We start from the raw sequence: 13,375 nt of genomic DNA on the forward strand, positions 1-13,375 counted from the left end.
AATGGCTTTACCCATTACACCAGGGCGTCAGCCCCAATCACATTCTTTTTTTTTTTAAAATAAAGATTTATTTATTTGAAAGATAGAATGTCAGAGACACAGAGAGAGGCAAAAAAAGGGAGAAAATCTTTCATCTGTTGGTTCTTTCCCCAAATGGCCATAAGAACCAGAGCTGGGCCAGACCAAAGCCAGGAGCCCAGAACTCCATCCTGGTCTTGCATGGAGGCAACAGGGACCCATGTACTTGAGCCATCATCCACTGCTTTTCCAGGCACATTAGGAGGGAGCTAGATCGAAACCAGAGTTGCTGAGACTCCAACTGGTACTCCGATTTAGATGCTGGTATCACAAGGGGCAGCTTAACTTGCACCACAACACAGGTGTAATCTCATTATCTTAACAAATATTCTCAAAGTGACTTTCCACAGTATGCTCCCCTGCCTGCCCTGGGGACCCCTAACTTTGCCATTGGCAGTGTGACAAATGGGTAGTGACTAAGTGTCTGCTCTCCTAGCCCTCAGAGCGAGGTAGGTTCAAGCTTGGGAGCATCCTCTCTTTGTGCTTCACGGGGAAGGGGTTGTCCTGCTGGGAGCCGGTGCTGAGTCTGCCACGCTACCTGGTGACCACAGCAGCCACACACACTGCCCTTAAGGATACTTTGAGGCTTCTCCAGAGACCTTTCCCAGACCCATGTTTCAAGTTTTCCAGCGTTGTACTCAGCTCCAACATCAGGGGCAGCAAGATTACTGCCTGGAAGCCTTTTCCTGGTACCTTCACACCCCACAGACTAAGGTGAAGAGCTGGAAAAACTCTGCAAGTGATGGCAACAAAGCCCATCAAGGATATAAAAGTGCAGCTTTTGATCACCTCGGAGTAGGACGAGGTGAAATGCTCACATTCGCAAATACACTGAACCCCCTTAGGGTTACACTGGAAAGTTTGTTGAGGGGACAGCCAGCAGGTAGGTTAGAAAGGTTGTTTTCTAAAGAGCAAGATCTTCTAGGAGGATTCTGAGGGCAACTAGCCTTTTTTTCATAGCAGGGACATGGATGACAGGCTAGTTCTGTGAGGCCGAGCACCTGGAGCTGGATATTGGAACCAGAAGGCTGAGGTTTGTGGCCTTAATTGCATCACCAGAAACTCAGGCAAATCCAAAGTGGGAAGACAATAGCAGGCAGCTCAGACTTCCCCAGCTTCCTTGCTCTCTGGACACCCAGACTTTCTTCTTGCCACCCCTGGCTCACCTCCTACTCAGCTTCTTCCTCACACGCAACTTCCAAAGTGTCAGTGCTGTTCCATCAATTGGTACCGGACCAAAAAGAGGCCGAGACCAAATGTTGACATTGCACAGGGGCTTGAGACACGACGAGAGGTTGGCCAATTCACCTCTCTGTGGCTTTGTAACTTTTCTATGATGACATGCAAACATCACGAATGTTTACACCAAAGCACGTAGGGAGGAGGTGCACGCAAGCTGCCCTTACCTCCCCGTCATCGCCTACGAACATGTGGCATTGTTGGAGGTTGTCCTAAGTACTCAAAACAGGGATACATCCCTGGAGAGGGGGTGAAGAGTGGTGGGTCTTCCTCTGCCCCACCTTTGTGTTTGCAACAAGGGGGTGTTATTTAACATTACAAAATAAAAATATTCTGCTTGACACTTTCAGAATCTTTTGACCCATTGCTGTATTTCACAGCTCCCATCTTTGAGCAGTCCTGTATTATGAGCTGACTTTCAGTAGTGTTTAAAAAGATTGGGGAAAAAAATAGCTCAAGCTCTATTGGCATTTTAAAAGTAGCTATTTTCTCTTTTCAAGTTTTTTTCCCCAATATTCTTTTTTTAATTTTTTAAAATTGATTTGAAAGGTAGAAATATAGATAGTGAGAGAGAGAGACAGAGAGAAAGGTCTTCCTTCCATTGGTTCACCCCCCAAATGGCTGCTACGGCCGGCGCTGCGCCGATCTGAAGCCAGGAGCAAGGCACATCCTCCTGATCTCCTATGCGGGTGCAGGGGCCCAAGCCCTTGGGCCATCCTCCACTGCTTTCCCAGGCCACAGCAGAGAGCTGGACTGGAAGAGGAGCAATTGGGACTAGAACCTGGCACCCATATGGGATGCCAGCGCCGCAGGTGGAGGATTAACCAAGTGAGCCATGGCGCCAACTTCTCCCCCCACCCAATATTTTTTAAGTGCCTCACCTACTGTCTTAGTGCATGAATGCTGCTATAGCAAAGTTCTTGAGACTGAGCAATTCATAGAGATTCACTGCTCTCAGTTCTGGAGGCTGGGGCTCCAGGGTCAAGGTGCTGGCAGTTTCTGTGTCTGGTGAGGGCTTCTCTCTGTTTCCAAGATGGTGCCTTGTTACTGCACCTTCCAGAGGGGATGAGACTTTCTCCTCACCTGGTGAGGGAGCAAAAGGAACTAGCTAGTTCATGCCACTCCTTTTATACATTTGCTAATCCCCCCCAAGGGCTCCATCCTCATGATGTGTAATTGACCCCTAACAGCTGGGCCTTGTAATTCTATCACATTGGGATTTAAGTTCCAACATACAAGCTACTTGAAAAAGTTTGTGGAAATGGAATTAAAAGATACGTTTATTTTGGTGCCAAAAAGTTTTTAAATTCATGCATCATTTTTCTATGATACTCTTTTTCCATGAACTTTTTAAAAATTTGAGAGAGAGAGAGTTATAGACAGAGAGAAGGAGAGGCAGAGGGAAAGATCTTCTATCTGCAGGTTCACTCCCCAAATGGGTGCAACGTCTGGAGCTGGTCAGCCAGCAGCCAGGAGCTTCTTCTAGGTCTCCATGCAGGTACAGGGGCCCAAGCACTGGGATCATCTTCTGCTGCTTTCCCAGACCATAGCAGAGAGACAGATTGGAAGAGGAGCAGTCAGGATATGAACCAGGATGCTGGTGTTGCAGGCAGAGGCTTAGCCTAGCCCATCATAGCACAGTCCCCTTCCATGAACTTTTTTGAAGACCTCTGTGTGCATGGATTTCCTTTTTTTTTTTTTTCACCAAGATATACTTATCTTTTAATTCTACTTTTCATGAGCATTTTGAAGTACCCTCATGTGACTTTTGGAGGGATACGTATATTCAAACCATAACACAGGCCTAGCATATTTCATAGGCATAAATGAGTATTTTAGCTTTGTGTATCTTAATGCCATGGCTTTTGACAGGAATAAAAGCCACAGTGGTAAAGTTACTGTAAGGTTTTTTTTTTTTAAAGCTTTATTTATTTATTTGAAAGAGTTACAGAGAGAGAGAGAGAGAGAGAGAGCGAGCGAGCTCTTCCATCTTCTGGTTTATGCCCCAAATGGCCACAATGACTAGGGTTGGGCCAGGCTGAAGTCAGGAGCCAAGAGCTTCTTACATGTATCCCACACAGGTACAGGGGCCCAAGTACTTGGATCATCTTTTGCTGCTTTGCCAGGCCATAACTGAGAGCTGGATTGGAAATGGAGCAACTAGGACTTGAACCAATGCCCATATGGGATGCAGGTGCTGAAGGACGTGGCTTTAACCCACTGTACCACAGCTCTGGCCCAAGTGTTTTTTTTTCTTTTTACATAGGTTTTAAACTGAGTTTTTCAGAATTTTCCAATCTCAATGACTATAAGAGGGAAGAGGTAGAAATATGCAGTTTTTAAAAAAAGATTTTATTTATTTATTTGAGTGGTAGAATTACAGATAGAGAGAGGAAGAGACAGAGAAAGATCTTTCATCCACTGGTTCACTCCTCAAGTGGCCACAATGACTGGAGCTGGACCAATCCAAAGCTAGGAACCAGGAGCTTCTTCCGGGTCTCCCATGCGGGTATAGGGGCCCAAGGAGTTGGACCATCTTCTACTGCTTTCCCAGGCCATAAGCAGAGAACTGGATTGGAAGTGGAGCAGCTGGGACACGAACTGGCTCCTATATGGGATGCTGGGAGGCTTAGCTTACTAACACCACAGCTCCACCCCCAAAATATACAGTTTGATTTGTACTTTTTGTTTTTTGCAGGATGCACATGTCCATACTAGGCCTCTCTGATGTTGCACTTGGGCCCAAACAGGTGAGATCGTGACCCTGGACTTCCTATGGACTCCATGTAACTCCCCTGTAACATAATGAGCCATCTTGGACACTGAGCACTGAGTGCTGGCCCTGGTTATAGCTTTTAACAGCAGCAACATTATCAGGGCATATCTTATACTCCTTTTGTATTCTCTTCGTAACACATTACTGACTACTGGATAAACATTTAATAAACAATGATTGAATTAAAACTACTGATGACTTCAGAGGCCTAGGCAAAATTAAATCATGAACCAAACTCTTACCTGGATAACTAAATTTATTTAGATGTGTTTCAGAATTTCAAACATTTGGTTCTCCTGGTAGATTTTTTTCCCGAGGTGTTGGTTTGAGCAATGGGCTGGGAGCTGGGACTCAAATTTTAGTCCTGTCTCTGCTTCTAGAACAAGGCAAATCACTTAATTCACTTTGCATCTCATTTCCATTGCCTTAAGGACTAGGAAATTTGTACAAACAGAGGGACTCACAAGTAGAGTGTGTCCATGAATGATCTTTCTTTCCTGAGGGATTATGTATGTGGGACATCCCCTTAGGATAGAATGGGTTGGTGGCAAGCTTGGGCATCCCAGTGCACTTGACCTTCCACCCCTTCAGCGGAAGCTACTTCCCATTCAGTCTGTGTAAATCAGTGGGTGGGAGAACCGTGGATGGATCTGAGAACAGATTGTGACAGGGGTTTTTCATCTTTAATCAGAGAAGTCTTGGCGGTTCAGAAAATGGAAATAACTTTGTTTTCATTTTCACATAAAGCTCTGGTTTCCAAGAGAAAACATCAACATTTTTGGCTGATTGCTAATTCACAAAGACTAGGAGCACCATGGTTACGCGCCTCGCTCCTGTCCTGACGCCCAGACCGGAGGATGCTTGTTTATGTAAGCAGAGCGAAGCCTCTTCTGGGTCAGGTTACCTGCTTGCTGACAATCAGATCAAATCAGCAGCATTTAACAAGCTTCTCACAGGGACAGCACAGGGTACTCCGGCACATATCAGAGTGGTCTGGCTGCCACTGCAGGCTGTCCATGCAACTTCATCGACAGAGCCCCTGTCACAGGGGGCAGCGATGTGCCCAGTTAAAAACTACATTGCTTAGCTTTTCTTCCAAGGCTGCTCCTATGTGTACCCTTGCAACTATATTCTTAGCACTGGAACCTAAATGCAACCTTGGGGGCTGGCATTGTGTCATGGTGGGTAAAGCTGCCACCTGCCATGCTGGCATCCCATATGGGTGCCGGTTTGAGGCCACTCCATTTCTGATCCAGCTCCCTGCTAATGTGCCTGGGAAATCAGCAGGAGATGGCCCAAATGCTTGGGCCTATGCATCCACATGAGAGACCCAGAAAAAGCTCCTGGCTTATGTCTGGCCCAGCCTTGCCTATTGTGGCCATTTGGGGAGTGAACCAGATGGAGGATTTCTCTCTCTCTCTCTGTCTCTCCCTCTCTCTGCAACTGCCTTTCAAATATAAAAAAAAATGCAACCTTGGTAAGCTTCTTCAGGAAGGCTCTGTTAAAGAGAAACTGTTCAACCTAGAAATGTGCCTATGTCCCTCTTGTTTGACCTCTGTTTCCTGCTTCCTGGAATGTGAACATGGCATCTGGAGCTTTGGTGGTCATCCTGGACCATCAATGTACAATCCGTGCACTGAGGCTGGTGGAACAGAAAGGAGAAGGATGTACACTTAGTTCTTATAGACCTCACATCAATCACAGACTGCCTTCCCACAGACCTGGCTTATGGAACAGAATAAGCATCTCTGTGTTTAAGTCTTTCCATTATATGCTGCTGTACCTCGTCCCTGCTGACCCTGAGAACAGAGGCTGTTCTCAGGAAATTTCATGCCTCTGGATACTGTGTATTCTAGCACCTTCTAAGTTCAGGCATGTGGTGCTCAGCACTCTTCAGTGAGAGCAACAGCGGCTGGAGCTTGAGTCGAGGATGGAAAGGACTCAGAAGGTGTTTCTTTTTTTTATTTATTTTTTATTTTTTTGACAGGCAGAGTGGACAGTGAGAGAGAGAGACAGAGAGAAAGGTTTCCTTTGTCATTGGTTCATCCTCCAATGGCCGCCGTGGCCAGCGCACCATGCTGATCTGAAGCCAGGAGCCAGGTGCTTCTCCTGGTCTCCCATGGGGTGCAGGGCCCAAGCACCTGGGCCATCCTCCACTGCACTCCCGGGCCACAGCAGAGAGCTGGCCTGGAAGAGGGGCAACCAGGACAGAATCCGGCACCCCGACCGGGACTAGAACCCAGTGTGCCGGCTCAAGGCGGAGGATTAGCCTAGTGAGCCGCAGTGCCGGCCCAGAAGGTGTTTCTTTGAATAGGACTTGAGGCTTGCCTAGCCGCTGTGAACGGGTTGCAGAGTCTCACATCTGGAAGGGATGATAATGATGAGCTGGTTAATTCCTTCCAGCCCTCCCTTGGTTTAGAGATGAGGAAGCTAGAGCCCAGAGTTGCTAAAGGAAGTTAACAGAGAGCCGTTGTGTAGGATCCCTGGGGAGGTGTTGCCAACTCCAGCAGTAGAGCATCCCAGCTTGAGAACTTGTGTGTTGTGAAAGGACTGTCTACTGGGCCTGGTTTTCTGTTAACTCTCACTGTCAACTCAGATGAAAGATCTCAACATGTTGTAGCAAAGACCGGTTCATGCTCCCTCAGTCCTCATGCTGTCCCCATGGTTGGGATGCTGCTGCAGTGAGAGCCAGGAAAGTGTTCCCTCACATGGAGAAAGTCACATGAACATTTCACAGAATTCATATTAATACAGACTTCTGGGACTCCAGTCTTTTAAATTAGCCTCCGAAGTGGGAGGACATGTGTGGTTGGTTCAATCAAATGAGGAAGAGTGGCTACAGACCAAGACGATTGGGCAGCAAAGATGTTGGTCCCTCCCTCCCAGGACAGGCTATAGTGGAGGACTAGGGAGCTTCAGGGCTTGGTGATGGTTCTAAGGGAGCCGGGATCAGGAAAGTAAAAGGGAACAGATCACAGGCACGGCTTTGACAAGGCTTCCCTGAGGGATCTGCCACTCAAGAGTATGTGTTCATATTAGTGTGGAGGGTCCACATTTTACTATTATTTTTAAAGTGTCCCTTTACCTAACACTAAATCCCACTGTGAAATACAAACTGCTGTATAGGGAGCCCACCCAACTGGAACCCACACGGCTTGCGTGCGCTCTGAACACCGGGCTGTAGGAAGACCTTAATTACAGAGAATATCTAACCAGCGTCGCGTTATTTACATGTGGTTAGTGACAGCCTTAAAATTTGTTGGGTTCTCGGGTATGTCCCCAGACCACCCCCAGAGCAGGACCCTCTGAATGCAAAAGGTTTCTTGCTCCTGCTTCTGTTCCAGGACCTTCTCCAGTTTGGGAAAATTCTCAGACTTTTGATAGCAGATGTCTTGGGAGTTTTGTGATTTTTCCTTGGGACCTATGATACTGGACAACTTTTTCTTTAACCCTCTCTTGGTGACCATTTCCGTATTTGCTGCTCTTGAAACACATTCACCCCTGACCAAAGCTACAAAGCAGGGTTCCTGATATGTGTCATCTCACAGTGTTACATATTTGCAAGTCCTGGGGCATCTTTTGAATGCTTGGAGTTGGAGAGTTGTATAAACTCTTTGTCAACTTTATTGATTACTCCTGCAGAGGGAAGACCAAGTTCAATATCCGGCCCATGTCAAATGGAGAATTCAGAACAATCACCTGGGCTGGGGTGAAGACTTGGACTGCTGAATCAGCCACTCTGCTTTAAGTGTGATGTAGAGGTAGGATTGCATGGGTGGAAAATCTCTCTGATATGGCTTTTTTATTTAACTGGATTTCATCTGCACAATGCAGATTAGGTAGGATTACAGTCAGACTTGGGCCCATGGGACTGAGTGCTCCCTTTGCACACATACAGGAACTTCTAATTAGCTGGGACAGCCTCTATTGAAGCTGAGCATGGATTCCCACTTATGATTCCAACTAAGGCTGCACGTGGTGAACTTTCTATTGTATTGTGCTTTTCCCATACAGTAAAATTCACTTTGTGGGGATTTTCAAACATTCAGAGTCTTGTAACTACCACCACAAGCAGGATCTAGAACAATTCCAACCCCTCAGTGTTTTCCTTCATGCCACATGGTAGATTTATTAAAAAAACTTTGTTGTGGTATAATTTGCATATCATACAATTCACTCATTTAAAATGTGTGAGTCAATGGTTTATAGTATATTCACAGATATGTGTAACCAGCACCATAGTCAATCATTGGACATTTTTATCAGCAGGTAGGGAAACTCCTTATCTTTTAGCTGTCACCTAACCAGACTTCCATTCTCTTCCAGCTTAAGCTACAAGTAGTCTTCCTGTATGTATAGATTTACCCATTATGAGTATTTCATAGGAATGTAGCCATTGTGTTATGTGCTCTTGTCATGTTATATATCACAACTATATACCTTTTTTATGACCAAATAATATTCCACTGTATGGGGATACCACATTTGTTTATCCATTCATTTGTTAATAGATATTCGGGTTGCTTCCATGTTTTGATTATCATGAATAGTGCTGCTACGAACACTTGTGTACAAGATTTTTTTTGAACACCTGTTTTCAGTTCTCTTGGGTATATATTTAGAAATGGAATTGTTGAATCATATGGTGCTTTTTTGTTTAAAGTTTTGCAGAACTTCCCAGTGAATTCCACAGTGGCTGCACTATTCTATGTTACTGCCAGTGATGTACAGGGATTCAATTTCTCCATGTCTTTAGCAATGCTTATTGTTAACTTCATTTTGCTTACTGCCATTCTGTTGGGCACGAAGTTACACGGTGGTATTTTAGGGGTTGTAATATCCTCACAGGTTGAGCAAAAAGGTGAAGTTTTTTTTGTCCTGTTGCTTTTTTGTCTGCTGCTAATTCAAAACATAGATCTTCAGAAAGGGATGAGCAGAGGGCCGGATTGGAAACGGAGCAGCCAGGTCTTGAACTGGTGCCCATATGGGATGCCGGCACTGCAGGTGGTGGCTTCACCCACTATGCCACAGCGCCGACCCCACCATTTGTTTTCTACATGTGCCACGTCTGTGCTGAGTGGGCCCTGAGATTTGAAATTAGAGCATGCAGAGTGTGGAGGTGAGCACAGAAGAGGGTCCCTTCACCCAGTCTGGGTACTGGAAAAGCCTCCTAGGGGTGGACAGATGGAAAGTACAAAATTCTCATCAGATAGTGAGGGACTCTAGAAGTATATGGAAAAAAGCTAGGCTAGGATACCTGGGAAATGCCCCATGAATGACTTATTTTCCTATGGCCTTTCAGAAAAAAAATCTTGATTAGAAGTTCATTTCTTTCATTTTCCAATCAGCAATGGGTGGTTTTAATTCTCTCTTGAGGAAAACAAGTCTAAGACCTTTGAAAATATTGCTAGTTTTTGATTATTAAATTAGTGTTAGTACTAATTAAAGGGGACCATACAGCCCAGATGGCAACAGTCTAAACAGAAATCATAGTTGACCTAGGAATGTGTTTTTTTCGGTTGTCTTCCAGATGTTGCTGTGTCAGACGTCCTCAGATCAGAAAGCCCAGGGAATGGAGGCTGCAGTCCCTCAGGACAACATGCTGGCTTAAGTGGAGCCATTTCCTATGGAAATGAGCCTGTGCACACCTTCCCTGTGGTGAGAGATAGCTATCTGGGTCTTAGGTTTTCTCCCTAACTTCTTTAGCCAGGAGCACAATTCTGAAACTGTTTGATCTGTTTCACAGGTGGTAAAAATACTCTGAGGTCACTATGCTAGCCATTCTCTCCCAGGACCATGAATTCTTTGTGCCACAGAATATAAAATAAAATGAAGAGTGAAAATGTTCCTTCCCTCCCCTAGCTGTGTGTGTACCCATTTCTGTTTCTGATTATTCAGGCGATTATTTCCAAACTTCAATGCTTACCCAAGAGGGTACTTCAAAAAGTTCATGGAAAAGTAGAATTAAAAGATAAGCTGGCTAATTCTCCGCCTTGCGGCGCCGGCACACCAGGTTCTAGTCCCGGTCAGGGTGCCGGATTCTGTCCCGGTTGCCCCTCTTCCAGTCCAGCTCTCTGCTGTGGCCCGGGAGTGCAGTGCTTGGGCCCTGCACCTGCATGGGAGACCAGGAAAAGCACCTGGCTCCTGCCTTCGGATCAGCGCGGTGCGCCGGCCATTGGAGGGTGAACCAACGGCAAAGGAAGACCTTTCTCCCTGTCTCTCTCTCTCACTGTCCACTCTGCCTGTCAAAACAAAAAACAAACAAACAAAAAAGATTGGCACCGAGAGGGCATGTTAGCCCAGGGCTGGGGAGCATCCACTCCAATGACCTGGAGCTGCCTTTGGCCTTGGTGAATATTGAGCTGAGGGGCCCTGGTGACCTCCCCAACCCCCTGAAACATACGGTGGGCCTTCCACAGCTATTCCATTCCATCTCTGAGTTGTTTCCAGTGTGTTTGGTTCTCTCTATGCTTGGTGATGCCTAGTGTCCTATGCCATAATCCCATGGTTTGTCCTAAGATTATGTGTCACATCAGACCACTGGCTCCTTTTTTTAAAAAAAGATTTATTTATTTATTTGAAAGTCAGAGAGAGGGGTCTTCCATCCACTGGTTAACTCCCCAATTGACCAGAGCTGGGCTGATCTGAAGCCAGGAGCCAGGAGCTTCTTCCGGGTCTCCCACGTGGGTACAGGAGCCCAAGGACTTGGGCCATCTTCTACTGCTTTCCCAGGCCCTAGCAGAGAGCTGGATTGGAAGTGGAGCAGCTGGGTGTCGAACTGGCGCCCATATGGGTTGCTTCAGGCCAGGGTGTTAACCCGCTGCACCACAGCGCCAGCCCCAGACCACTGGCTCTTACCTCATTAGTCTTTTGAATTCAGAAGAGAACCACTGGAATATTAGTGAGTGATAGAAGAGTTGTCATAGGGACACAGTCAGCTCAGTTCAAGTTTACATACAAAGGTAAATCATGCATATTAATAAGGTATCTGAAAACCTTAGCACATTAACTACTACCAGCAACACATCCCTTAACCCTGAAGGCAAGAGACTCAGTGAGAAAGCCTGTTTGGTGAAGCCATGTTTGACACCTGCACTGGGCTAGTAGTTTTTGTCCCATGGCGGACTGGGAGGCACAAGCCTCCAGCTGGAAGGTCTACTGGGTGAGGACCCATGTAAGCTGCTCCTGCCCTTTAAACAGCAGCAAATGAACTGTGAGGAGTACTAAGCCTCGCTGTGTGTATGGGCTTGCCACTTCCAGAATTTTCTTCAGACTATCTCTTCTGTTTTCCCATTTCAACTCATTCTTTGTTCTCATCTCTTTTTGCTCTCTAGTGCTGTTTTCTTTGCAGTATGGTTTCTGATAACCACTTGGTCCCCATGGTCCACACAGTGTAAATGTGTTTGGTGAGTTCACCCTCTGGATCTGAGCAAGTGTGGCTGGGTGTTGATGAAGCACCCCTGTTCTTCCACTGTGCTGGTGGGTGGGTATCTGTTACCCCTGTTTCTGTCCACAGCCTTAGTGGCCACAGGTGGAAATGCATGGCACTCCTAGAAGAAAACAAGTCAATGACCATTAGTACCATAATTTTAACTTTATTTTATTTTATTTTATTTTTATTTTTTGACAGGCAGAGTGGACAGTGAGAGAGAGAGAGAGACAGAGAGAAAGGTCTTCCTTTTGCCGTTGGTTCACCCTCCAATGGCCGCAGTGGCCGGCCGCGCTGCGGCCGGTGCACCGCGCTGATCCGATGGCAGGAGCCAGGAGCCAGGTGCTTCTCCTGGTCTCCCACGGAGTGCAGGGCCCAAGGACTTGGGCCATCCTTCACTGCACTCCTGGGCCACAGCAGAGAGCTGGCCTGGAAGAGGGGATACCGGGATAGAATCCGGCGCCCCGACCGGGACTAGAACCCGGTGTGCCGGTGCCACAAGGTGGAGGATTAACCTATTGAGCCGCGGCGCCGGCCTTAACTTTATTTTTTAAAGATTTATTTATTTTATGAGGGGCAGAGTCACAGAGAGAGAGAGAGGTCTTTCTTCTGCTGGTTTACTCCCCAGAGCTGGGCTGATCCAAAGCCAGGAGGCAGGAGCTTCTTCCAGGTCTCCCATTTGGGAGCAGGGGCCCAACCATTTGGGCCATCTTCCAGTGCTTTCCCATGTCGTGGAAGAGAGCTGGATCAGAAGTGGAGCAGCTAGGACTTGAACCTGCACCCATATGATATGCCAGCGCTGCAGGCAGAGGATTAACCTACTGTACCACAGCGCTGGCCCCATGATTACAACTTTAATTCATTATTGTAAGAACTGGCATTGGTTCCTCCTTTTTTAATGAACAAGAACGTTTACATGGTAAGTTATCTCCTCTCCCAGTTAGCAAATGAGATAATCAAGGTTAGGATAAGATGAGCCACACAGGCCCTGAGTTACAGGTCAGACTTTGGATCTCAGCTTCTGATACTTGGTCGCAGTGGTTTTCATCGTGCTACAAATAATCCTGAAAAATGTCAGAATAGAGGGTATTACACACCAATATTAATGAATAGATTACTTGATGAGAAGCAGGCTTAATGAGAAATCTCTTAACAATGATCTTTTGAGAAAAACCGCACTTTTTTTTTGTAAAGAGAATGTGTGATGACTTTCACCCTAATACTTTAATAATAGCATTCAAGCATTTGAAGATTAAATTCAAGTTAGCAGCTTCAGCTGACAGGAGAGGCAGTGGTAGAAGTGTCAGAATTACAGGGTGTTGGGAAGAAGTGCCATCGTAGTTCTGCATCTCGATGCACTTCACGGCAAAGTAGAGCGAAGAGCTAAACTGCTAAAAGTGTTCTCACTCTTCAAATATTTATTGCAAAGCTGCTGCAGGCCAGGCTTCTGCCTTGACATGTAGCTCTCTTAAGGGTCTGTATTTTGTAGAATATTAGAGCCCACAGTGGGCTTTGAGGGCTGCTCTGCTAAATGCTCTGTGCAGCACTTGGGTGTTTCACTCCAGGATGTTGTGCAGCCACTGTAGGCTACAGCAGGCAGAACGCCTTTTGTTGATGGAAACGGCTTTAGGATTTCAGTGTGTCCAAGAGCTCCCAAGAAACTGTAAATCTCAGAGCCTACTGTGTTTCCTTCTGTGAGTTTGCTGTATGGTTTCATCTCTGGGTACTAACTTTACCCTGGCTTTCTTTGCTGGCATCGCTCTGCTTGTGTGTGTGTGTGTGTGTGTGTGTGTGTGTTTAAAGATTTATTTATTTATTTGAAAGGCAGAGTTACCAAAAGAGTGAGGGAGACA

The 13,375-nt window shown here is 46.2% G+C and overlaps 1 long non-coding RNA gene across 8 annotated transcripts in view; it reads left to right on the top strand.

Moving 5' to 3' along the window:
- The window catches only part of LOC149125399 (uncharacterized), an 85,807-nt gene that overhangs the window by 35,994 nt on the left and 36,438 nt on the right, over nucleotides 1-13,375 (top strand). For 4 of the 8 annotated variants that reach the window (XR_016210441.1, XR_016210443.1, XR_016210445.1 and 1 more), the window contains 3 exons: nucleotides 4,016-4,067; nucleotides 7,736-7,854; nucleotides 9,624-9,751. This is a non-coding gene — a long non-coding RNA (uncharacterized LOC149125399). Of the gene's footprint in view, nucleotides 1-4,015; nucleotides 4,068-7,735; nucleotides 7,855-9,623; nucleotides 9,752-9,839; nucleotides 9,955-13,375 lie in introns of those variants that run through there. The other 4 variants (XR_016210444.1, XR_016210447.1, XR_016210442.1 and 1 more) reach the window with 3 other exon arrangements.

The sequence above is a fragment of the Oryctolagus cuniculus genome, chromosome 7 (genome assembly GCF_051225735.1).
Source record: "Oryctolagus cuniculus isolate XC-2025 breed Fujian yellow rabbit chromosome 7, ASM5122573v1, whole genome shotgun sequence".
NCBI classification, from domain to species: Eukaryota; Metazoa; Chordata; class Mammalia; order Lagomorpha; family Leporidae; genus Oryctolagus; species Oryctolagus cuniculus.